At 40.5% G+C, this 12,484-nt stretch overlaps 1 protein-coding gene across 6 annotated transcripts in view; it reads right to left on the bottom strand.

Moving 5' to 3' along the window:
• CCDC91 (coiled-coil domain containing 91) overlaps positions 1–794 on the bottom strand; it is a 121,564-nt gene extending 120,770 nt beyond the window's left edge. For 3 of the 6 annotated variants that reach the window (XM_027702516.1, XM_027702512.1, XM_027702514.1), the window contains exon 1: positions 649–794. The gene's annotated coding sequence lies outside the window, so the exon portion shown is untranslated. Of the gene's footprint in view, positions 1–546 lie in introns of all 6 variants that reach the window. The other 3 variants (XM_027702517.1, XM_027702515.1, XM_027702513.1) reach the window with 3 other exon arrangements.
• Between the last annotated feature and the right edge of the window lie 11,690 nt (positions 795–12,484).

Here is a 12,484-nt window from a genome sequence, read left to right as displayed (position 1 = left end):
GCAGGAGAAGGCAGGTGAGCTGGGGCACAGGGAGGGCTTGTAGGGGGAGTCAGGCAGGTGGAGGCAGGCAAAGGCAGGGAGAGGCAGGTGAAGGCAGGTGATGGCAGGTGGAGGACGGTGGAGGAAAGTAAAGGCAGGGGGAGGCAAGTGGAGGCAAGTGAAGGCAGGGGAACGCAAGTGATGGCAGGTGAAGGCAGGGGGGGCAGGGGGAGGCAGGTGGAGGCAGGTGAAGGAGGGAGAGGCAGGTGATGGCAGGTGAAGGCAGGGGAAGGCAGGGGAAGGAGGGGGAGGTAGGTGATGGCAGGTGATGGCACGGGAAGGCAGGTGGAGGCAAGTGAACTCGGAGCTGGCGGGGACCACCACCCGCACCCACTCTCCGGCCGGGCTGTACCGCCCGCCGCACGCCCCCAGCTCCGTTCCCGCATCCCCGGGGCGGGCAGGGCGGGGATCCCGCCGGGAGCAGCTCCTGCCCCGGTCGGGGCTGCCGGGCGGCCCCTGCGGAGGCGGCGGGGGGCGATTCCCGCTGCCTCTCCCGGCGCTCCTCACCCGGATGTGCATTCCCGGCGCTCCCCGCCCGCCTCCCGAGCCCGGGGTCACCTTGGAGCCTTCGACCCGAATTGTCTGTCCCCAGGATGGGTTTTTCCTCACCTCCTGTGAACGTAACTGATGTCGTCAGATAACTTCTACAATAGGAGTTGCTTAATGAAGGAAAGAACCTTGTGTTTGGGGCATTGCGTAAGATTACATCACCCAAATAAATATGCATTAGGTAGGCGGGGAATGTGTATTAGATAGGCGGGATCATGTGAATTTCAGTGTATAAATGGTGCGACTTTTTACGCTTTGGCGCGTTCGAGTTGGGGAAACCTTCGCCTTGCGCGCTGGGCAGAATAAATAATGTCTCTTTTCTAAACCAGACTCTGTTTCCGTGTTTTGAGGGCTCCTAAAATCGGCAGCAGCCCCCACACCCCGGCGCAGGGTCGCGGGGAGCGGCTGCTTGTCCCCGACCCGGCTCTGCATCCTCCCTTCCCGGGGCAGCCACGGGAACCCGATGCCGCTGGAATCGCCGCCTGGCGCCGGTGTCGGAGCCCTGGATGGAGCCTTTGCCCCTTTGGTTCTCGGGCGGTGGTTGCTCAGCAGCACCGGCTGCCTCCCTTCCGTGTCAGCCTGGAAAACAATCACAGAATCCCTAGGGTTGGAAGGGACCTCTGGATATTGTCTAGTCCAAACCCCCCCTGCCAAAGCGGGGTCACCTGGAGCGGGTGACACAGGAACGCGCCCAGGTGGGTTTTGGATGTCTCCAGAGAGGGAGAATCCGTGCCCTCCCTGGGAAGCTGGCCAGTGCTCTGCCATCCTCGATGTAAAGAAGTTCTTCCTCGTGTTGACATAAAACGTCCTGTGCTTTAGCTTATGACTGTTGCTCCTTGTCCTGTCGCTGGGCACAACTGAAGGGAGTCTGGCACCATCCTCTTGGCACCTGCCTTTGAGATATTTATATCCATTAATGAGATCCTTTCTCAGTCTTTAGACTAACCAGGCCTGGCTCTCACAGTCTCTCCTCATCAGAGTAGTGCTCCAGACCCTTCATCATCTTTCTGATCCTTTGTTGACCCTCTCCAGTAGCTCCATGTCTATCTTGCACTGAGAAATATTGAAACAAATCAGGAGCAGGCCGGGCAGTGAAGATCACACCAGCCCTGGGGCTGGGCAGGAGGAGATAAGCCTTTGTGTCCTCTGAGCAGTTGCTGCAAGGTGCTGAGAGGTCGTGGCATAAAGTGGCCAAAAAAAGGGGAAGCAGCCAAGTCATGAATAACACACCACACTGGGATGAACCGGGGAAACAACTGGTTCATTTCACTACTGAATCTGTCTTGTGAACACAACACTGTCAGTACCTAACAGAATACTTACCTAATGAGCGGTACATTAAAAGGCATAGAATGAAAAAAGTTTAGAATTATGGTGCTGGAACAGTATCCTGCAGCAATTTTCATATTCCATACTTCGTGAAGAAACTTAAGATCCCAGAATCACAGCATGGTTTGGATTGGAAGGGACTTTAAAGATCATCCAGTTCCAACCCCCTGCCACGGACAGGGACACCTTCTGCTAGACCAGGTTGCTCAGGGTCCCATCCAACCTGGTCTCAAACACTTCCAGGGATGGGAAATCTACCAGCTTCTCTGGGCAACCTGTGCCAGGGCCTCACCAAAATATTAGTAAAAAATAAAAAGATATGATGGTGTAGGCTCTGTGTCCCATTACACCTGACTGCAGAGTTCCCAAAATTGCTATAGAACGTGATTTTTTTTGTAAATAACATACACCTCTATATCTTTTTCCAAGCTATGCTATGCAAAAAAAAAACAAAACAAAAATTTTGCCTAGACATTACAATATTTGACAGTTTGATGGAAGTTTCTGAAATATTCATCCTCAGCAACCAAAAACAATTAAGGGCTTGTCTTCTGCATTAGTTAATCTTCTACCGAAGTATTATCCCAGCTAAAGACCATTATGTAGGTCAGCCAGATGGTAGAATTTCTTCTTGGTTGTAAAAGGGGAAAAAAATCTCACTAAGAAAACCTTTTCAATATTCTATATTGATAACATTATTAATAATAATTCAAGAAGTTCTTTAAAGTTGTAGTGAGTAGTTCACTGGTTGGTTTCTGTAATACTGAAAGTGATCATTCAGATTCTCAGAACCTCAGGAGATTCTTTCTGGGGTGGTTTTCAAAAGACCAAAAGACCTGCTCTTGTTTTGTCACTAAACTGAGGATTTCATTTTTTTTGACTATCAAGATATTATTCACTTTGTACAGATTAATGCAAATTTCTCTTACTGAAGGCAGTAATCCTAAAGTATGTTACGTTTATAGTCAATGTATTCTGTTTTTCAACTCTGTAACGTGTTCCTTTTCTATTTTAGAGTTTGCTATGCTGTTTTTGCAGAAGGAATAAACATTTTCTGGGCAAAAAGCCAAGAAAAAGTAGCTCTTACCAAGCTAAATTAGGTAATTACAATTTCACTGTGTCTTTAAAGCACAGCTGTGTCTTTTGGGTTGTAAGAATTAGTATATAATACACCTAACTTTACACTTTTCTTCATATGTAAAGGAAAATGTCCCCTCCAGATGCAGACTCATCTAAATAGCCCATTTTCTCCATTTTGAAGTGAAAGTAAATGCATTTTTGAAGTAAAAGTAGATGCATTTATTATTATTATTATTATTCCTGAGTTTAATGTTTTATAGTGGCAATTATCAGACTTCTCTTACTTTTTCTGTGTCAGAATTTGGTAGGTGAGAAAAAAATAAAAACAATTCTGTTTTGATTTTCCATGAAAATGATTGCATTAATTTTGTATCTCAACACTTTTCAATGCTGTTTTAGTGACAGGTGATAGGTATCAGTGAAAGATGACATAGAGCTACTCTATCCTTAATTCATGTATCAGCAGCATGAGAGCAAAGTGTCCCTAATATACTAAAACAGTTCCAAAAAGAATCCAAATATTAAGGATTTTCATGTACAATAATATTTAGCTTGTCCAAAAATCAGTTCCAACATCTCTTCTGCACAATTTAGATTTTTGTAACACAGGCCTCTATCTCTGGTTGGATTTTTTTGCTTGATCGGGTTTTTTTAAGCCTATAATTTTCTAAATATTTGTATTTTTGGTTTCCTTGGGGTCTGATGTGGTTTTGTTTTGGTAATCATCTTCCCTGCAGAGTTGCCACACTGCAGCCCTTGAAATAAGCTGCTATGGGTGAATCTACTTTGACTTTTCTTCAGCTGACCTGTCTCAAGGCCCACATCAGTTCATTTTGAAAATCTACCTGGATAATGCTCCTTATATTTTGGGAGTATTTCCTACTGTGATGCACCCCAAGTAAATAGACCTAAATTTTCTTACTAACTACAACATTTTCTTGGTAACATTGCAGGTCATTGAATGCCCCAATTTGAACTGACCATCACTATAAATTAGTGGTATCTTTCCAAAGCAGAACTGATTCTTCACAACCACCATACTGAAAAACTAAAAGGTGAAGAAACAAACAAAAACAGAAAAATCCATTTGTCTCTCTCACTCTCAGACTCATTCCTTGAAGCCTGAGTTTGACAATTTAACAAGTGTAAATTCAGCAAGTAAAGAAAAAGTAAGAGGAGGAAACACTTTGCAAACTGATTACAGCTTTTAAAAGGAATTGGGAAGAAGAAGCTCTGCGGGGGGGGGGGGGTTATATTTTGACTTAAGCTTGAATGTTGCAATTAGCAAAAGATTGATTGTTTATGTTTGGTAGCTGTACTCAGCTTCAAACTATGTTCCTCTCTAGAGCTTTATGAACTATGAAAAAGACCTTTCATAATACTTCGATTGCTGAAAAACAGAAGGCCCAGCATAATTCCACCCAGAATAGCTTGAACCAATCTAAGACCAAAAAACTTCTTAATTTAGGCTGAGTGTTATTGTTATGTCTCCTAGAGAGCAAAGTTTATGGAGATTCCTGTCAGTTCTAGAACTTTTTTTTGAAATTCATTCAGCCTTACATGGCAGCATTGGGTGGTGATAAATAGGTGGGTAATACCTCCCTTCAGTCAAGCAGTTTGTGTGGTATGAAGCCAGTCATGTTTTCTGTCTTCCAGAGGAAACAATGGTTGTAATGCTGTTGGACTGGGGGCTCTTTTAAAATCTTAATAGAGAAATAAGAAACACTGCTGAACAAGCATGATTTATAAAGTAGATATGGATTAGTTTACCATTATTAAATACCATAATTAACCTAAAGAGCTGACTTCCTCACTGAGGGAAATTGGTAATATAACACAGCAAAATGAAGCGTTCACTTTTCTTATGCTGAAGCAGATTGAAATAATGGGACATAGGACAGTAAGATTCTTAATGTGAGAGATCACCACTGTTTTTTTCAAATACAGTCAAGGCTTATAGCATCTAAAGTATTTATGATCTGTTGTCTGGTAATCCAAAGGAAAGAATGGACCAAGTTCAGCTTATTACCAAACTACCATTTCCATAATGAGGACCAATCTACTCTCATTCTTGTGGTTGTTATTAGGAGCAAGATTCAAAAGAATGGACAGGAGAAAAAAAACTGTGTCAACACTGAAAGTAGCCATCATGTGTAGAATAATTGAGTCTGTTTCATTACCTTAAATCTCTGATTTCTGCCATATTGAGATCACTACTGACATTGGCACCTACTTCAGTCCTCACTTGTATTACCACAATTGGCAATAAAGCATATTTGTTGTTAGACTACAATCTACCTGCTTAGAAAAATTCTGCCACCTTTTTCCACCCACTAAAAAACCCGTAATCAAAGCATACTACACTTGTTTGCCTTTTAGGGTTTTATAGGAAAAATCATGGTATAGAAATCATTGCGATTTCCTTTCAAGAAAACTTACTAAAAAGCAGACATTTAAAACTCTTGCTCTTAAACAAAAACCCACTGTAGAGTACCTTTGTTCCCCTAACTATTATATTTCTCCTTTTAGATGACAATAGCAGAACCCAGAGGCCACGTTCTAAAGTGGGGTTTTTTCCCATTTATAGAATCTGTTTATTGGCAGAAATGATGAGTTTTCTCCAGGTTCATCAAGTAGACATTCTGATAATGTGTTGTACTGTATCTGCCACCTCAAGTCATGCAGTCCTGTCTGTGCAGTGTGTTAGTAGTACCCACTTTACTGACCTTCTCTAGCTGTCACAGCTTTTGTGCATCTACATAGACACTGTACTGGGTGACTTGATGTTTTTCTGGGTTGGGTGTTTTTGTTTTAAGTATTTGATCCTGCTGTTTTTTAAATCATATGGAAGTACTTTTAAATTTGCAATCAGTGATCTATTTTTCAGCTACCTTTTTCCAGGTTTAATTGATTTGCATGTTAAGTGCATTTGTATAAGCAGCAGTTGGAGGCTTCTTTGTGAAATCATGTTAAAAGGTTTAAGACAGATTTTTGATTCACAGGGCAACTTTTTTTGAATCAGTTTCTGCATACATCTGCAAGAGCAATTTACGAACAGTGCTCTTACTTCAAGTAGTGTTTTCCTACGGTATTTTACTTTCCCTTATTTGAAGTTAAAACAAATAAATATTTGAGTTCATAGAAATTCTAGAGTAAACAATATTGCACAAAGAAATCACCTAGTTAATCACAGAAAGCTGTGCAAGTGCTGGAAGTATGGTTAAGCTGTGAGGGAAATATCCAAGTGGTCCTTTTTAAAGCCATTATGAGCATACTTGCAGCACTTAAAATCAGTCAAACCTCGTCAACAAGAGCTGGGTCTACGTTCTTCATCTGGTGGCTACTGTACACACATTTTGTGGCAATTTGAAAGAGTGGACAAACAAGGTCCATAAATTCTCTCAACACCAAGCATAAGAACTCTGAACTTTACCCAAGACAAATAGTTCCTGAGGACAAAAGTATTGCCATCTGAAAATGATTCTGTTTTCACACTTTCTTAGAACTTCAGCATTCAAGACTTGTATGGATCACTCTGAAACATTAATTTTATTTGTAACATAATCAGTACCTTCTCCTCAATGTTGCTGACATACATAGAGTTAAGCCTATGTTATGGGTTAATGCCCAGTAGGAGATAAATTCCATGGGCCAAAAGTTTTCTTAAAGCTTTTGGTCCTCTTCCTATAATTTTGCTGTGTTTTTGTATTTTGGTATTTATTTTAAATTTTAATACATACATAAAAAGGACAGGCTTTGTGGCTCTGCTGGATTTATCCTATCAACTTGGTTTTGTGGAGACTACTTCAAGGAATGAGAGAGCATCCAAATCATGCTACTTCACTTATATTTAGTACGTCTACTCAGAGTACCAATATTCAAAAGATAGAGTTTTATCATAAGAACTGTGGTTGTTTATTAATATTTTGATAAAGTTATTGAGAAAATGTGTGATAATGAGTCCAGTGTTAATAGTAATGACTTGATACGGACATCAGGTAATCTGGGAAGTCACACAGTCAGTCCTGAACTGACACAGCTCCCTCTAGGCCATGGAAATCCAGAGCTGAGTCTCAGAATCTCCAGGCAGATGATCAAACAACTAAAAGCTTGGTGCAGAATTTGCCAGAGAACCCGAGTGAGCAACTGCTCCAATTGCTGAGTCAAGGGGTGAGCTGGAAGGCTCAAAAGGCAGGATTTTGTAAACAAGGTCATAATCTGCGCCCCAGAGAAGGACAAATACTCGTGTTTTTGGAACAGCTGCTTGGAATTGCGTGTCCTACCATGCAAAGCATGACTCTAGTTCAGTAGTTGAACCAGTTGCAGTGCTACATTAGTCAGTCCTGTAATCCTCTCTGACCAAATTTGCTGGAACCAGGTAGTGCTTCAGATTGTTCAGTGTATTAGTATATCATTCCTTGTGAGTATCTTAATATCCACTCTTAAAAATAGCTTGCAGTAAGACCTAATTGTACGGCAGATGAACTCCAAGAATTACTCCAAGAAAGTTCCTAACTATGTCACGTCAAAATCTTCAGAGCAGCCCTTCACAATCCTGGAGTTATTTATGAATATGTTATGTTTGAGACAGATGCAGGCAAACAGCCAGAAAGGTCCTGGAACAAAAATCCCTCGATTAGTTCTCTTTGTAGAAAGTGTGGATCCTTTTCTGAGACCTGGACTTTGTCAGCAGGTCGCCCGTTGCTGTTGGACAGCTCTTACACAGGGAATGACATTCCTTCCACCAGCAGTCAGAGGGACTGACCATTCCATTCCTCAGTAGTAATCCAGCAGTGTCAGGCAGTTGCACCTGAAGGAATGTCGTATCCATGTCTAGATATAGCCAAAGATGGAGTTTGGAATTACGATACTTAAAGGAACATACATATTTCTGTTCCATTCCTGTTGCCTGAATGAAGACGTATTTTTTCCGTCTCTTCGCATTAAAGTTTAGGGAGAATGATCTGTCTCTGGAATCATCTCTGCTGGTTGACCACTTGCAAAACACCTTTAGTAGGGATTTGTTCATATTAGAACAAATTTAAAATTTATTATTATTATTAGAACTTATTTAAAAATGTGGGTGGTAGAAATGTAACAATGGACAAATACATTTCTCTTTTAATCCTGGATAAATTAATCAGTTAGCTTTAATGCTGCTAATTGGAGTGGTTTAGCCAAGAACTTATGTAACCAAGGTAGTTTTGTTTCATTAGGGAAGGAAAAAAATTGTGGAATGAGTATCTGAAATAATAATTATCTTTAATATTACTGTCTGATACAGAAAAATCATACCAGGCACATAGCAAATGTTTTGCATAATTTTTTTTTCTCTGTGCAACAATGTGATCCTTTTTTTTTCTGGAACATGTAGCATTGTAGTAATAATTATCAGGCAAATAGGTGATTACTGTCCAAATCCTGATTATTCATTCATCTCCTGGAGCTTGTTTTTCCATTAGAAGCACTCTGAAGTAATCCAGCTGCTATGCAATAATTAAAAACATAAAAAGATAGTTTGACTGGATATTTTTATTGAAAGGAGGTAAAGTATCAAATGTTTGCTAATGTGGAAGGGTAACAAAGAAACTGCCTGATGAGCAAAGAAATACAAGTAGCATTGGAGACTTTGGATATCCATAAATTACATTATCACATTGGGGAAATCAGTACAAGAAGACACCACCTGCCAGTGGTAATTTAAATACTTGGCAATTATTTTTTACCAAAGCAAGCAGTTAAAAAAGGGGACTGTTGCCCTTCTGGGGAGATGTTTCAGCAGGCAAAATTTAATGGCCACTACTATTGGTGGGTTTCATTAACCAGCATTTTTGCTTTATTGATGAGCAAAGGAATATTCACATTGCAAACGCATTCACAGCACCAGATATATTCAGATCCCCATATATTGCATTATCATACCCATTAAAATCACAGAATCATAGAATGGTTTAGGTTGGAAGGGACCTTAAAGATCATCTGTTTCCAACCCCTCAGCCACGGGCAGTGTTAGTTGCATAGAATTACTTTGGGCAATCGAGGAACTTGTGAGAAAATATTGAACACCTGGTATGGCTTGAAATGTTACAGGCTCTGAGACTTCACTTACAAGATGCTTGTGAAACAACTTATGCATATATCCAAAATTTGCATTTCTCAGTTGCACGAACTATTATTAAGCTTTTAAAGTAGTGGAAACATCTGTCTTTTTGAAAATACGTATTAAGAAATGTGTCCACATGTTGAAAAAATCAGATGAATACTTGCAAAATTACTCAGGAGAATTTTGACCTTAATCCATTTATCCACATTTATTTTACTATGTACATTAAAAATAACATTATTTATTAGCATATTATAATGGAATATCATACCAGTATATTATTTGCATGAGTGAAGAAAGCAAAAACATTCATTCCAAAACTGAAGATTTTCTGATTTATTGCGAGTTGCTATGTATGAGGGAGAGAAATTTGATTTACATTTAAATAATTTAGATAAAACACGTACCTTTCTTAAACATGGAGAAATCAGGCACATATTGACTTTCTTTTCCAGATTGCATATTTGTTTAGAAATAGGACTTCTATTTGGTAGAACAGGGAACTGATATTGTACTAAATGTTGCTAATTTTGAAAAATTAATTTATGTACTACAAGTATCTTTGTAAGATACTAATTTTGGAAAAAACACAAATGACTGAGAAGTGTCCTGTAGGTGTGTCCATATTAAGACATTAATTTAGATCAGGAGTGTGCTTTTGAAGGGAATCTCTCAATTGTCCCCACTTACAGCATTTCAGGTACCATTGTGGAATAGTCGTGGAACACTAGAGCTGAATTCCTTTTGAACAAAACTAGACTGGAAGATGCCAGGTAGTGCACCTAATATCCCCAGCTGTAAATATTTGTTTGGTGTATAAGACCAGGTAGACCTAGTCAGACAATCATAGGATCATAGAATTATTTAGGTTGGAAAAGGCCTCTGAGGTCATCAAGTCCAACCATTAGCCTCACACTGCCAAGCCACCACTTACCAGTGTCCCCAAGTGGCACATCTACAGGTTTTTTGAACACTTCCAGGGATGGTGACTCAACCCCTTCCCTGGGCAGCATGTCCCAATGCTTCATAACTGCTTCTGTGAAGAAATTTTTCCTAATATCCAATCTAAACCTCTCCTGGTGCCACCTGTTACTCGGGAGAAGAGGCCACCCCTCACCTTCCTACAACCCCCTTCAGGTTGTTGTAGAGAGCAATAAGGTCTCCCTTGTGCCTGCTTTTCATCAGGCTAAAGAACCCCAGCTCCCTCACCCCCTCCTCATCAGGTTTGTTCTCTCATGCTTTTGCACCTCTTGCCTGTACCCTTAAACAAGAGCTGGAAAAGACGTGGGAGTTCTGGTGGACAACAAATTGAACATGAGCCAACAGTAGGCTCTTGTGGGGAAAGAGGCCAACTGCATACTAGCAAAGAGTGTTGCAAGCAGCTCGAGGGGCACAAATCTGATTTTATTAATTGGGATTTATGAAATCACCAGGAAGTTTCATATTATAGTGATCTCAGACCGTAAGAAAAGACTGTGCCAGCTGCTGCTGCTGACACGCAGCAGGTACTTTTGTGTTATGTGGATTATGAGTTAAATAATAGGACAACCCTGAAGTTTTCTTCATTGTGACAGAATGGCTCCACTGCTCTCTTTGCAGCTGTGTATGGGAGATTTCTTCTTCCAATGCCCCTAAGCAAGTAATACAGAACAATGGTTTTGTGGCCTATGCTGAGATGGAAACAGGACTTGGGTCTTAAATACAACAGAATCAGATCTTGTAACACATAATCACCTCAAATACTTAGTTACTATCAAATGTCTGTGTATTGCTAAAGGAAGGGGATTTCTGCTCATTTGTTAGAGAATGAATGAATGACTCTATTGTTAATTAGAATCAGATTGCAAAAGGTGTTTGCATTTGTATGAAGAAACTTCAATTTGAAAAGTCACTGTTCAGTCTTGCCCACAGTTTTTGCGCACATACTTTTTAAAATCAGCAAGTGTTGGCTGGAATTGGAGCAGATAAATGACACACATCCATGTGTGTCTAGGGGCAAGATTGACCCCACAGGCTGTAAGACTTGACACCACCCTAACTTTTCACATTCCATAGACATGGTGTGGATAAACCTAATTCACACTGTTAAGTGTGCCTCTATATTTTAAAATTCTGATAACATTATTATACACTGCTTTCTACATCGTTTACGCACCTCCTTATAAAGCAAAATGTGACTTCCTATTCTATGCTGATTTTCTATTCACTCAGGTTTACTTTGTGATGGTTTTTACTTAATAATGGTATTCTAACTAGATTTATAGAGAATTCATTTTCAGTCATGTCAAGGAAATTACCAAATGTATGTAAGATAGGAATTTTTACCAGATAGCTGCTTAAATGCCTGGTTTCTATAGTATGATATCTATTGCCTTGTACTTTACTGTTCTAACATGTCTTTACTTTTGTGTTTCACAGAGATATGAAAGATCTGTGAAGGTGCAACCTCGGGAGTTGTGCACAGGCTGACCCCACAGCTTACATTTAGACTCATCCTGGGCTCCAACAGCTGGAGAATTTTCACAGTAAGATCTTGGACTTTCCAGTTATTCCATGTGTGCTGCACCTTTTGTGACAGATCTTCCATCTGTGCTCACCACTGCAAACATCTACATTATGCCTGTGTAGTCAGCAAGATTTGATCTACAAGACCTTCAGTACTGGTCTGCAACTGAAGCATGTGTAAGATACACAACTGTGGCAGTGGGATTTCCCAAATCCACCTCTTGTTAGGGGCCAATGCCCTGTGCACTCACACCTTGAATGCATCATGGAAGCTGTGGCCTAACCTGTCTGGTTCATTTGCAGTCATGCAAGTGAATCCCAGGTGTTCAAGAATTACATCATCTAGATCAAATCCAGTCTGCTTTCCATGGAACAGGCAAGTGTGTCCCTGCAGGGCCAGCTGAGCTTGAGGTTCCATATGTACAAATATAAATTCTTAGGTTTTTAATCTTGTGGCTGTATTGTCCTGATGCATCCAGATCAGAATCATATTCCCTCTGTGGCTTTCTTTGTTTGCTGGTTAGAGATTTGTTAGAAGAAAACCTTGTGTTCCTCTGAATATTCCTGGAAATTTTATTTTCCTCCTAGGCCCTTACAGTTCACTTGTATATTGTTATTTACTAACCCGTTTCATGTAATAACTACGTAATCATATAAATAGTCCCTCAGGGAGCAAAAATGTGTTTCAGGCCTAGCAGATTTTTAATAGAAGGCTGGGATTATGTTGGCACTGAGTCATGGTGGAAGGACATGGCAAACTGAAAGGGTTGTGGAGGATCGGCGCCAGGACAAATTAATTCAGCCATGCCCGTTACCTTCTCTAACAATAGAGCTGAATCATAAATCAGATCCCAATCCTTTGTTCTTGCTCCTTCTCCA

Source organism: Neopelma chrysocephalum, unplaced genomic scaffold (assembly GCF_003984885.1).
Source record: "Neopelma chrysocephalum unplaced genomic scaffold, ASM398488v2 Primary Assembly neopelma1_188, whole genome shotgun sequence".
NCBI lineage: Eukaryota > Metazoa > Chordata > Aves > Passeriformes > Pipridae > Neopelma > Neopelma chrysocephalum.
This window is presented reverse-complemented; position numbering and strand designations above follow the sequence as displayed.